This window comes from Grampus griseus, assembly GCF_964374135.1.
Source record: "Grampus griseus genome assembly, chromosome: 3".
Taxonomy (NCBI): Eukaryota; Metazoa; Chordata; class Mammalia; order Artiodactyla; family Delphinidae; genus Grampus; species Grampus griseus.
The window spans coordinates 129,908,426-129,919,020 of NC_139019.1; the positions used below are offsets into that span (position 1 = coordinate 129,908,426).

Sequence of the window (10,595 nt, forward strand, 5' to 3'; positions counted from 1 at the left end):
ACAAGAGAAGCCACCACAACGAAGAGTAGCCCCGGCTCGCCGCAACAAGAGAAAGCCTGCGCGCATCAACGAAGACCCAACGCAGCCAAAAAAATAATTAATTAATTTTAAAAAATGCTAATTCAACTTCTGTAAACTTTGTGGACATCAAGACAGGGGCTGGAATGGGGTGAAGTTTTTTTTGTTGTTTTAATAAGTAACAGAATGCTCTGTTTAAAAAAGTTAGAAAATACAGATTGGCCAAAAGAACAAAATCAGTACTCAGAAATAACCACTGTTTATCTTTTGGTGTATATCCTCATGATGATGACCTACATGTATTAAAACAAAAAAGGACATTTGACACAAACAGTATCACACTGAACAAGCTGTTTTATAGCCAGCTGTTTTTCAATGAGTAAAGGGAGGTCTACAGGCAAATGTACTGGGTTTTTGTTTGTCTGATTTTTTTCTTATTGTAATAAAAGCCACCTAACATAACATTTTCCATTTTAAAGTGTACAGCTCAATAGTGTTAAGTATATTCACATTGTTGTAAAATAGATCTCCAGAGCTTTTCATCTTGCAAATCTGAAACTCTGTACCCACTAAACAATTCTCCTTTCCCCCTTCCCCCAGCCCCTGGCAACCACCATTCTACTTTCTGTTTCTCTGAGTTTGACTATTTTAGATGCCCCATATAAGTGGAATCATACAGTATCTGTTGCTTTGTGATTGGCTTATTTCACTTAGCATAATGTCCTTATGCTTATTCCATGTTGTAGCATGTGGTAGAGTTTCCTTCCATTTTAAGGCTGGATAGTATTCCATTGCATGTATGGACCACATTTGTTTATCCATTCCTCCACTGATGGACTTTATTGCTGTTTCTACCTTTTGGCTATTATGAATAATGCTGCTATGAATGTGGGTATGCAAATAGCTCTACAAGACCCTGCTTTCCATTCCTTTGGATATATACCCAAAAGTGGGATTGCTGGATCATATAGCAGTTCTTTTTTTTAAAAATATTTATTTATTTATTTGATTGCACTGGGTCTTAGTTGCAGTAGGCGGACTCCTTAGTTGTGGCTCGTAGGCTCCTTAGTTGAGGCTCGCTGGCTCCTTAGTTGCAGCACGTGGGCTCATTAGTTGCGGCGCTCAGGCTCCTTAGTATGGCATGCGAACTCTTAGTTGTGGCGTGCATGTGGGATCTAGTTCCCTGACTAGGTATCGAACATGGGCTCCCTGCATTGGGAGTGCAGAATCTTAACCACTGTGCCACCAGGGAAGTCTCCATATAGTAGTTCTATTTTTAATTTTTTGAGGCAGCTACATACTGTTTTCCATAGTGGTTGCATCATTTTACATTCTCATCAGCAGTGTACAAGGGTTCCTATTTCTCCACATCCTCTCCAACACTTACTTTCTTTTTCATTTTTTCTTTTTTTGTGGTACATGGGCCCCTCTCACTGTTGTGGCCCCTCCCATTGTGGAGCACAAGCTCCGGACACGCGGGCTCAGTGGCCATGGCTCACGGGCCCAGCCGCTCTGCGGCATGTGGGATCCTCCCGGACCGGGGCACGAACCCGTGTCCCCTGCATCGGCAGGCGGACTCTCAAACACTGCGCCACCAGGGAAGCCCTCTTTTTCTTTTTTTTTTCCACACTTTTTTTTTTTTAACATCTTTATTGGAGTATAATTGCTTTACAATGGTGTGTTAGTTTCTGCTTTATAACAAAGTGAATCAGTTATACATATACATATGTTCCCATATCTCTTCCCTCTTACGTCTCCCTCCCTCCCACCCTCCCTATCCCACCCCGCTAGGTGGTCACAAAGCACCGAGCTGATCTCCCTGTGCTATGCGGCTGCTTCCCACTAGCTATCTAACTTACGTTTGGTAGTGTATATATGTCCATGCCTCTCTCTCACTTTGTCACAGCTTACCCTTCCCCCTTCCCGTGTCCTGAAGTCCATTCTCTAGTAGGTCTGTGTCTTTATTCCTGTCTTACCCCAAGGTTCTTCATGACCTGTTTTTTTTCTTTTCTTAAATTCCATATATACGTGTTAGCATACGGTATTTGTCTTTCTCTTTCTGACTTACTTCACTCTGTATGACAGACTCTAGGTCCATCCACCTCATTACAAATAGCTCAATTTCCTTTTCTTTTTATGGCTGAGTAATATTCCATTGTATATATGTGCCACATCTTCTTTATCCATTCATCCAATGATGGACAATTAGGTTTTTGTTTCCATCTTCAGGCTATTGTAAATAGAGCTGCAGTGAACATTTTGGTACATGACTCTTTTTGAATTATGGTTTTCTCAGGATATATGCCCAGTAGTGGGATTGCTGGGTCATATGGTGTCTACTTGTAGTTTTTTAAGGAACCTCCATACTGTTCTCCATAGTGGCTGTACCAATTCACATTCCCACCAGCAGTGCAAGAGTGTTCCCTTTTCTCCACACCCTCTCCAGCATTTATTGTTTCTAGATTGTTTCATGATGGCCATTCTGACTGGTGTGAGATGATATCTCATTGTAGTTTTGATTTGCATTTCTCTAATGATTAATGATGTTGAGCATTCTTTCATGTGTTTGTTTGCAGTCTGTATATCTTCTTCGGAGAAATGTCTATTTAGGTCTTCTGCCCATTTTTGGATTGGGTTGTTTGTTTTTTTGTTATTGAGGTGCATGAGCTGCTTGTAAATTTTGGAGATTTAATCCTTTGTCAGTTGCTTCATTTGCAAATATTTTCTCCCATTCTGAGGGTTGTCTTTTGGTCTTATTTATGGTTTCCTTTGCTGTGCAAAAGCTTTGAAGTTTCATTAGGTCCCATTTGTTTATTTTTGTTTTTATTTCCATTTCCCTAGGAGGTGGGTCAAAAAGGATCTTGCTGTGATTTATGTCATAGAGTGTTCTGCCTATGTTTTCCTCTAAGAGTTTGATAGTTTCTGGCCTTACATTTAGGTCTTTAATCCATTTTGAGCTTATTTTTGTGTATGGTGTTAGGGAATGATCTAATCTGATACTTTTACATGTACCTGTCCAGTTTTCCCAGCACCACTTATTGAAGAGGCTGTCCTTTCTCCACTGTACATTCCTGCCTCCTTTATCAAAGATAAGGTGACCATCCTCTTTTTCTTTTTTGATAGTAGCCATCATAATGGGTATGAGGTGAACATATATACTGTTTGTTTTTTTTTGTGGTACGCGGGCCTCTCACTGCTGTGGCCTCTCCCGTTGCGGAGCACAGGCTCCAGACGCGCAGGCTCAGCGGCCATGGCTCACGGGCCCAGCCGCTCTGCGGCATGTGGGATCTTCCCGGACCGGGGCCCGAACCCGTGTCCCCTGCATCGGCAGGTGGGCTCTCAACCACTGCGCCACCAGGGAAGCCCCATATATATTGTTTTAACACAATCCTACGGGGAATGCTTAAAATCCTCAAAAGAGCAAACCCTTTTGATACTGAGAAATGTGGAATCTTCCTTTTTATGTATAAATGACTAACAACCTTTCGGAAGCTTATAAAATTTAATCTCATCAAACATATTCTGCTTTTGGATGAGCCTCCCATCACTCCAAATTTTAGGGTATTTACTTATCGAAGGACAGTTCCTAGTTTTGTGATGTTGCAGCAGGTCAGCCCTTGATACTTGCTTTCTCCTTCTCAAAAACTGAACTTCCCAGTGTCTCTCTCTTTGATCTCCTCCAAGCCTTTAATCTCCTCCTCCTTCTCTGGTTCCCATCCCTGCCCTCTCCTCTTGAATGAGGTGTTTTCCATTGTTCCAACTTTCCAGCCTGGTTCCAACCCCTTCCCCTCAGCCCTCCCTGGCAGAGGCCCTGAAATTCCCCTACTTCACTCACACGCTGGGTCCCAGGAACCCTCAGATCTTTGTCTCTGGCTTCAGGCCCTTGGTTAACCTGATCCAGGAACCTGCTGGGGTGGGTGGGGGGAGGTTTGCATGTGCATGCATGCGAGCGCCTGTGTGTGTGTGTGTGTCTAAGGTGAGATACTACAAGCTGTCATTCCCTTTGCAGACTTGGTTCCCACGTATGCATCTCACCACACTGAATATCACCCTATTGTAGAGACACATTCTTTTTCTCACAACCTGACCCCTATATGCCAGTCAGCATCTAATCTGGACCCTCTGAAGAAACAGTCGGCTGTTAAAATGCCCAAAGAAACCATGTATGAGAGACCATGCTGGCTCCTATGTGCTACCTTTCTAAAGGCTTTTCTTGAGCCCTTTATATTATACTTTTTTTTTTTTTGCCATAAATGCTGACCTTAGACATTGATCCCCTCATGATATAGGACTCCGCCATACCATTTTATCATTTTTAAAAATTGTGTTTGGGACCTCCCTGGTGGTCCAGTTGTTAAGACTCTGCGATTCCACTGAAGGGGGCACGGGTTTGATCCCTGGTTGGGGAACTAAGATTCCGCCTGCCACGCAGCGCGGCCAAAAAAAAAAAAAATTGTGTTAAATTTACAACAATATACTGTACAGATTTTCTCATTTTTGCTTTTTTCTTTTTAGTGTACAGATTTTAAGTTTACAGTGCAATGAGTTTTGACAAACATAAACCCCTATGAATGACAAGATTTTGATACACAGTCAGCTAATTTAGAGAAATTGCAAGAGTCCACAGAGCTGTTGGAAAGAGAATGGAGTTTGGAGTCAAGAGACCTGGTTACCAAGTCAAGCCTCACATTAACCAGCTGTGTGACTTTGGGCCTGTGCCCTCGCCTCTCTAGGCCTTGGTTTCTGATCTGTTCAGTGAAGAGGCTGTCTCTGGGTCCACATGGCATAACAGGTATTGAACAAAGGTCACACAAGATTCCTGACATTATGCAGAGCTACTGTGTCCTGCTGATATTTGCAAAAGTGAACGTGCACCACCTGGATCCTGCCAATCAAACTGCTGAAGAAGAGAAACTGAAGAAACAATAACTATAACAATAAACAAAGATGGCAGAAATCAGCCACACCAAGCCCTACATCTTGTAGGAATGTATCAAATGCTTGTAAGTAAACCCTTCTCAAATTTGTTTGCTCTGGTACATTAATAAAAGAAGATTCTGAAAGGATGAGCTTCAACTTCACCAGTACCCAAAACACCCTGTTTGCCAAATACGTTGAGTTTAGCTCTTTTGCTCTTTGGAATCTAATGTGCCTTGCTGAAAGAGGAAAGGGCTTCTCTGACAACATAAGATGAATCCCTCCCATTATAGATAGCATTTTTCACTTTTCAAAGGCTTCTTGTCTGTTTCTTATTTGTTCTGTACATCGGCTCTATGACGGAAAGCAGGACAGGGATTATCCCTCCCCTTTTTTCAGGTGAGGATCCTGAGGCCAGGAAGGATGAAGTGAATGTTCTTACAGTCACCAACGAGCACACCCCTCTGATTTCCCAGCCCTGTGTTTTTGGGCTGTGCCCCACTCTTTTGCAAACAAATCAACCAACCCTGAGAACAGAGTCCAAGGAGAACTAAAAACAATAACAAAAGCAAGAAGGGCATTCATAGGTGGCAATTCACAGTAACAAACGTTTATGGCCTTCCCACTAGGTATTAACGCTTGCAGTTCTCCCAACAGCCCAACGAGTGTTCTGTCTGTTTTACAGAAGAGGAAATGGAGGCACCAAGAGGGCTCCTGGCTTGCTCACGCTCACAAAGCAAGGAGGTTGTGGAGCTGAGATTCTGCCCAGGCCACCTGGCTCAGAGCCCTGGCCCTTCGCCCCCATGCTGCACTGCCTCCTGTTGCACCGTGCTGCTGAGTAAAGAGCTTTGATTTGACAAAGCTGTTGATTGACAAGATGAGCAGCTCTGAGAGGGCGCGAGGCCTTTATTCTGGGCACTTCGAGTGGAATCAAGGTGATGGTGATCATTACTGAGCACTGTTTAGGGCAGGTAGGGTTTAGGCAGAGGGCTGGTCAGTTGTCCTGGAAGGTTCCTTCTAACCAGAGAGTGTAGGGTTTGACGAAATCTCTCACAGATCCCAATCTTTCAGTTCATGACATTGACAAGTCCTCCTGGCTCTCAAGCTTCTGGCTTGAACATCCTCTCCCAGCCCGTCCTGCCTGCCAACCATCCCCTCCTCGTAGACTCTGGGATCAGTGAGTTGGGAGAACAGGTGGCTGTGCATGGATCATCCTGGAAATCTGACAGCATGGTCTCCAGCCCAGGGACTAGGGAGGAGGGACAGCAGAGCACTAGATTACAGGGTGTCTGCCACCTGATTAAATCAGCACGAGCGTCCAGTGCTATGGAGATGCAGCACGCCAGGCTCACTCCTGGGCCCAAGGCCCAGACGTTAGTCACAGAACCACAGTCAGAGCGCCAAGGGCCCTCAGCAGCCCCTTATCCAGCCACTGCATTTCACATGTGGGGATACTGAGCCCAGAGAGAGGAAGCAACTTGTCAGAGACCACACAGCATTCCTTCAGCAAAATATTAAGGGTCTGCTGTGCCAAGCACTGTGCTTGTGACTGGGAATACTAAGGGTGAACAGAATAGCCATGAGCTCCAGGCTCACAGTTTACATGTTAGTGGAGGAAATGGGAAAAAGCAGAGATTGTGATCTGTGCTATGAAGCACATGAAGTACTTCAGCCAAGTCGATCAAGGGAGGTCTCTCTGGGAAGGGGCCATTTAAGCTGAGGCTTGAAGGATGAGAAGTGCATGCTGTTTGTGTGTGTGTGTTGGGAGGATGTGTTCCAGGCGGTGCCCCCAGGCGGGGATGAGTTCCCGGCGTTTGAGGAGCTGGCACAGGGCAAGGGCAGGGGAGAGGAGCACAGAGGGGAAATTTGAGGTGGATGGAGTCTGGAGCACATAGGGTTTTGTGGGCCGAGAGGAGAGGTCTGGACTTTATTTCTGTTGCACTCTGAAGCCATTGGAGGGTTTTATGCACGGGAGTGGCAGATGTGCGGTAACATTTCCTGCTTTTCCCGATGGAGGGGCTCCTTGGGAGCCCTGTCACCCTGGAGGCTTGCAGAAAACACGGCAGGCAATGCTATCAGTGCAAAACGAGCCCGGCTAAACCTTGTCTTTGGTGATCTCTACGCACTTTACCCACATTAGGTAATTAGGCCACTCAACATTTCTTGAAGTTCCCTATTCCTACCATGTGTCGCAGATCCAGAGACTCAAGTGCTGTGGGACCCTGTGGGAATTGGCAAACCTCTCTGATCCAGTGACTGTCACTGAGTCAGGCAGTCAGGCAGCTTCATTAGTTTGCCACAGCCTTTCCCTATTTCGTTTTCTGTGACCAGCACTCATCTTCTTTGCCACAGAGGTGTGAAATGTTAGAAACTACCATCAAGACTGCTCGGATGGAAAGAAGTTTAGTTCTAGATGGCCATAGTTAGGCCGTAGTTCGTACTTTGGCTCCTGTGACCACACCTCCTTCCTGGTGCCTTGAGCAGTGCAGTGAGCCTTCAAGGATGATGACACAGATCAGTAATCCAATCATCAAACCTTGACAATGTGACCTCCTTGAGTCACATGACCGCATCTGCGATAAAGGGCAACTCATTTCTTTCCTCTTCTCAACCAAGGAAAAGGCCTGAGGAAGTCTTGGCGGGGAAACTCATAAACATCCCTGAAGGTCGCCGAATGCCCAATCAATCTGCCTTACCTCCTACCCTCCCTTTTAATCTAAACAATCCCCACTCTCCAATTTTAAGTCCTAACTCAAGTACAGCCACCTCCAAGAAGTCTTCCCTAACTGCCTTTTCCCCGTCCCTCTGGCCTGTGCTCCTCTCTGCCTCCCCTTTAGTCTCCTGAACTTGTCTGTACCATGTATTTAGTGACTGGCATGGCATCAGCCTGTGCAGAGATCTAAATGAGGGTAGTTGGCTGGGAGTAACAAACACCAGAGGAGGCTGGGACCTGAGGCTCACTAGTGTGTGCTGGGCCCATCTAATCACAGTTAAACTCAATTAAAAACAAAAAAATACTGTGTGGGCCAAACAAAACATGCTGTGGGCTGACATTGGCCAGCGGGCTGGCAGCTTGAAACAGCTAGAATGTTATCTGGAGGAGAAGGCATTGCATTTAGAATCTTTAGAAGTCCTGGAGCAGCCACCAACTAGCAGTGTGAGTCAGATAAATACCTAATCTTTCTGAGCCCCAGTTTCCTTATCTATAATTAGCGTAACACTGGCTCTGCTTTCTTCATGAAATTTGAAGAATGGTTGCCTTGACTCTATGCCAGTGACCACTAGCCTTTTTGATAATGACAGACATTTATTCAGCACTTACTATTTGTCAGGCACTGTTCTAAGCATTTTACAAGTATTAACTTACTTAGTCCCCACAATAACCCTAAGAGGTAGGTGCTGTTATCATCTCCATTTTACAGATGACAAAACTGAGGCAAAGAGAGGTGAAAGAACTTGCCCAAGGTTACAGAGGCCGTGGGTGGCAGAGCTGGGACTATAACACCCTTACACAAATACTGGTTCATTTAACGTTCTCTGAATTTTATCAAGCAAGTATTTCCCTTTTCACCGTTTTATAGATGGAGACACTGAAGCTCAGAGAAGTGAAGTAACTTGCCTGATATCACACAGCTTGGAAGTGGACAAACCTGAGCTTCAGCCCAATTCTTTGACCCCAAACCCTTTGCCCTTTTTTCTGTGCCATATGTAAAGGACAGGCAAGTGGTCTGTGAAGAGAACAGTGTGCTGGTATGGGGAGTTTTGTTCCCCAGGGCAGAAAACATGTCTTGCCCTTTCTTTTTTCTTTTGTTTTTTTTAACTTTTTATTTTATATTGGGGTAAAGCTGATTAACAATGTTGTGATGGTTTCAGGTGCACAGCAAAGCAACTCAGCCATCCATATACATGTAGCCATCCTCCCCCAAACTCCCCTCCCATCCTGTCTTGCCCTTTCTTGTTTCTACTCCAGTCCCTAGCTCAGGGCCCTTCTGTCCTGGAGCTCAGTTATGATCATGTTGCCAAGAAAATTGCCTTCTGCCTTCATTTTGACTGCTGATTCCCACCTGCCCCCATGAACTTGGATGTTTCTTGACCCTGGAATGTTTAAACATGGTTACCTTCGTTTGGCTATGAGAGTTTTGCGTTTTCAATGTGTGCTATCTCTGTTTCCTGTGGTGTGATGCAGGGGTCTGGAATGGGAGGGGAGAGACCTGGGCTCTGATCTTGATTCTGCTGCCCCAGAATCCTGGAGCAAGTCACTGAACTTCTGTGGGGCTCAGTTCTTCAGCTGCCAACTGGAGACATTCACATCTGTCCTCTCTCCGTGAAAGCCCTTTGGGAAATGCAGTGTGGTACAAATGGAAGGTGGGCTGCTGTGAGGTAAGGCATACCATAGGTGCTCAATAGATGACACCTCACTGACTATGTGGAGGGGATTTGCCACGATGTGGAGACAATACTCATAATACAATGTTAAGGGGGAAAAAAAGCAAAAAATAAAGCTGTTGAATGGGCAGTATGATCTCAATTATGTAAAATACAAACAAAACAGACTAGAATACACCAACTTGCCTATGATTGCCTCTGGGTTGTGAGCTTATATGTGGGTTTTGCTTTGCTAGACTTAAATTTTTTTTTCTACTTGCAAAAGTTAGCCCATTTTGTATTATATCTTATCATTTTTTAAAAATTTATTTATTTTTTTTGCGGTACGCGGGCCTCTCACTGCTGCGGCCTCTCCCGCTGCGGAGCACAGGCTCCGGACGCACAGGCTCAGCGGCCATGGCTCACGGGCACAGCCGCTGCGCGGCATGTGGGATCCTCCCGGACCGGGGCACGAACCTGTGTCCCCTGCATCGGCAGGCGGACTCTCAACCACTGCGCCACCAGGGAAGCCCTATATCTTATCATTTGAAAGTATATCTGTAATTTATATTTATTATATATAATAAATATATTTATATACATTATACATTAAGTACATATATATTAAGTGTTTATATATAGATAAATATATAAAATTTAGCGCTTGGCCCTTGACAGTGTTGCTTTGGTTACCAACACATTGATGTGATCAGGAGTGATCCTGCATCGTTCATTCAATCATTCCTTTGTCCAGAAAACATACTGGGGGCTAGCTGTGTAAAGGCAGCACTGATGGTTACTATAAGCAACACTAAGAAGAATGGGGTATAATCCTTGCCCTCAAGAAATATATTATAATCTAGATGGAGGATGAGGCATATTTATAAGTAATCATAATTGAAGACAGAAAGTAGTAAATGCTTTAGGGAAATTGTCACTAGGAGTTAAGAGAGGGGAGAAATCTATTCGAACTATGGAGATTAAATAAGATTTTTGTGAAGAAGTTGGCATTTTGTGCTGAGCCTTGAAGGACCAGTAGAATTCTGGACAAGTGGAAATGGAAAGCCATCATTGGCAATAATTAAAGCAATGAAAGGTAATATTTACTTAGCATATACTATGTGTCAGGCATTGTGCTTTTAAATTACACACATTCTCTCATTTAAGGCTCACTGAAGCTCTGTGAGGAAAGTAGTATTATCATCTCCAATTGACAGATGGGGAAACTGAGGCTTAGAGAGAGGATGGATATTTTCCCGAGGTCACGAGGTGGTCAAGCTGGGATTCACGCTCAG

At 44.5% G+C, this 10,595-nt stretch overlaps 1 long non-coding RNA gene across 1 annotated transcript in view; it reads left to right on the forward strand.

Moving 5' to 3' along the window:
- LOC309819704 overlaps positions 1 to 4,974 on the forward strand; it is a 56,351-nt gene extending 51,377 nt beyond the window's left edge. Inside the window, exon 5 of the long non-coding RNA XR_014296458.1 lies at positions 4,534 to 4,974. This is a non-coding gene — a long non-coding RNA (uncharacterized lncRNA). The remainder of the gene's footprint in view (positions 1 to 4,533) is intronic.
- Positions 4,975 to 10,595: the final 5,621 nt, after the last annotated feature.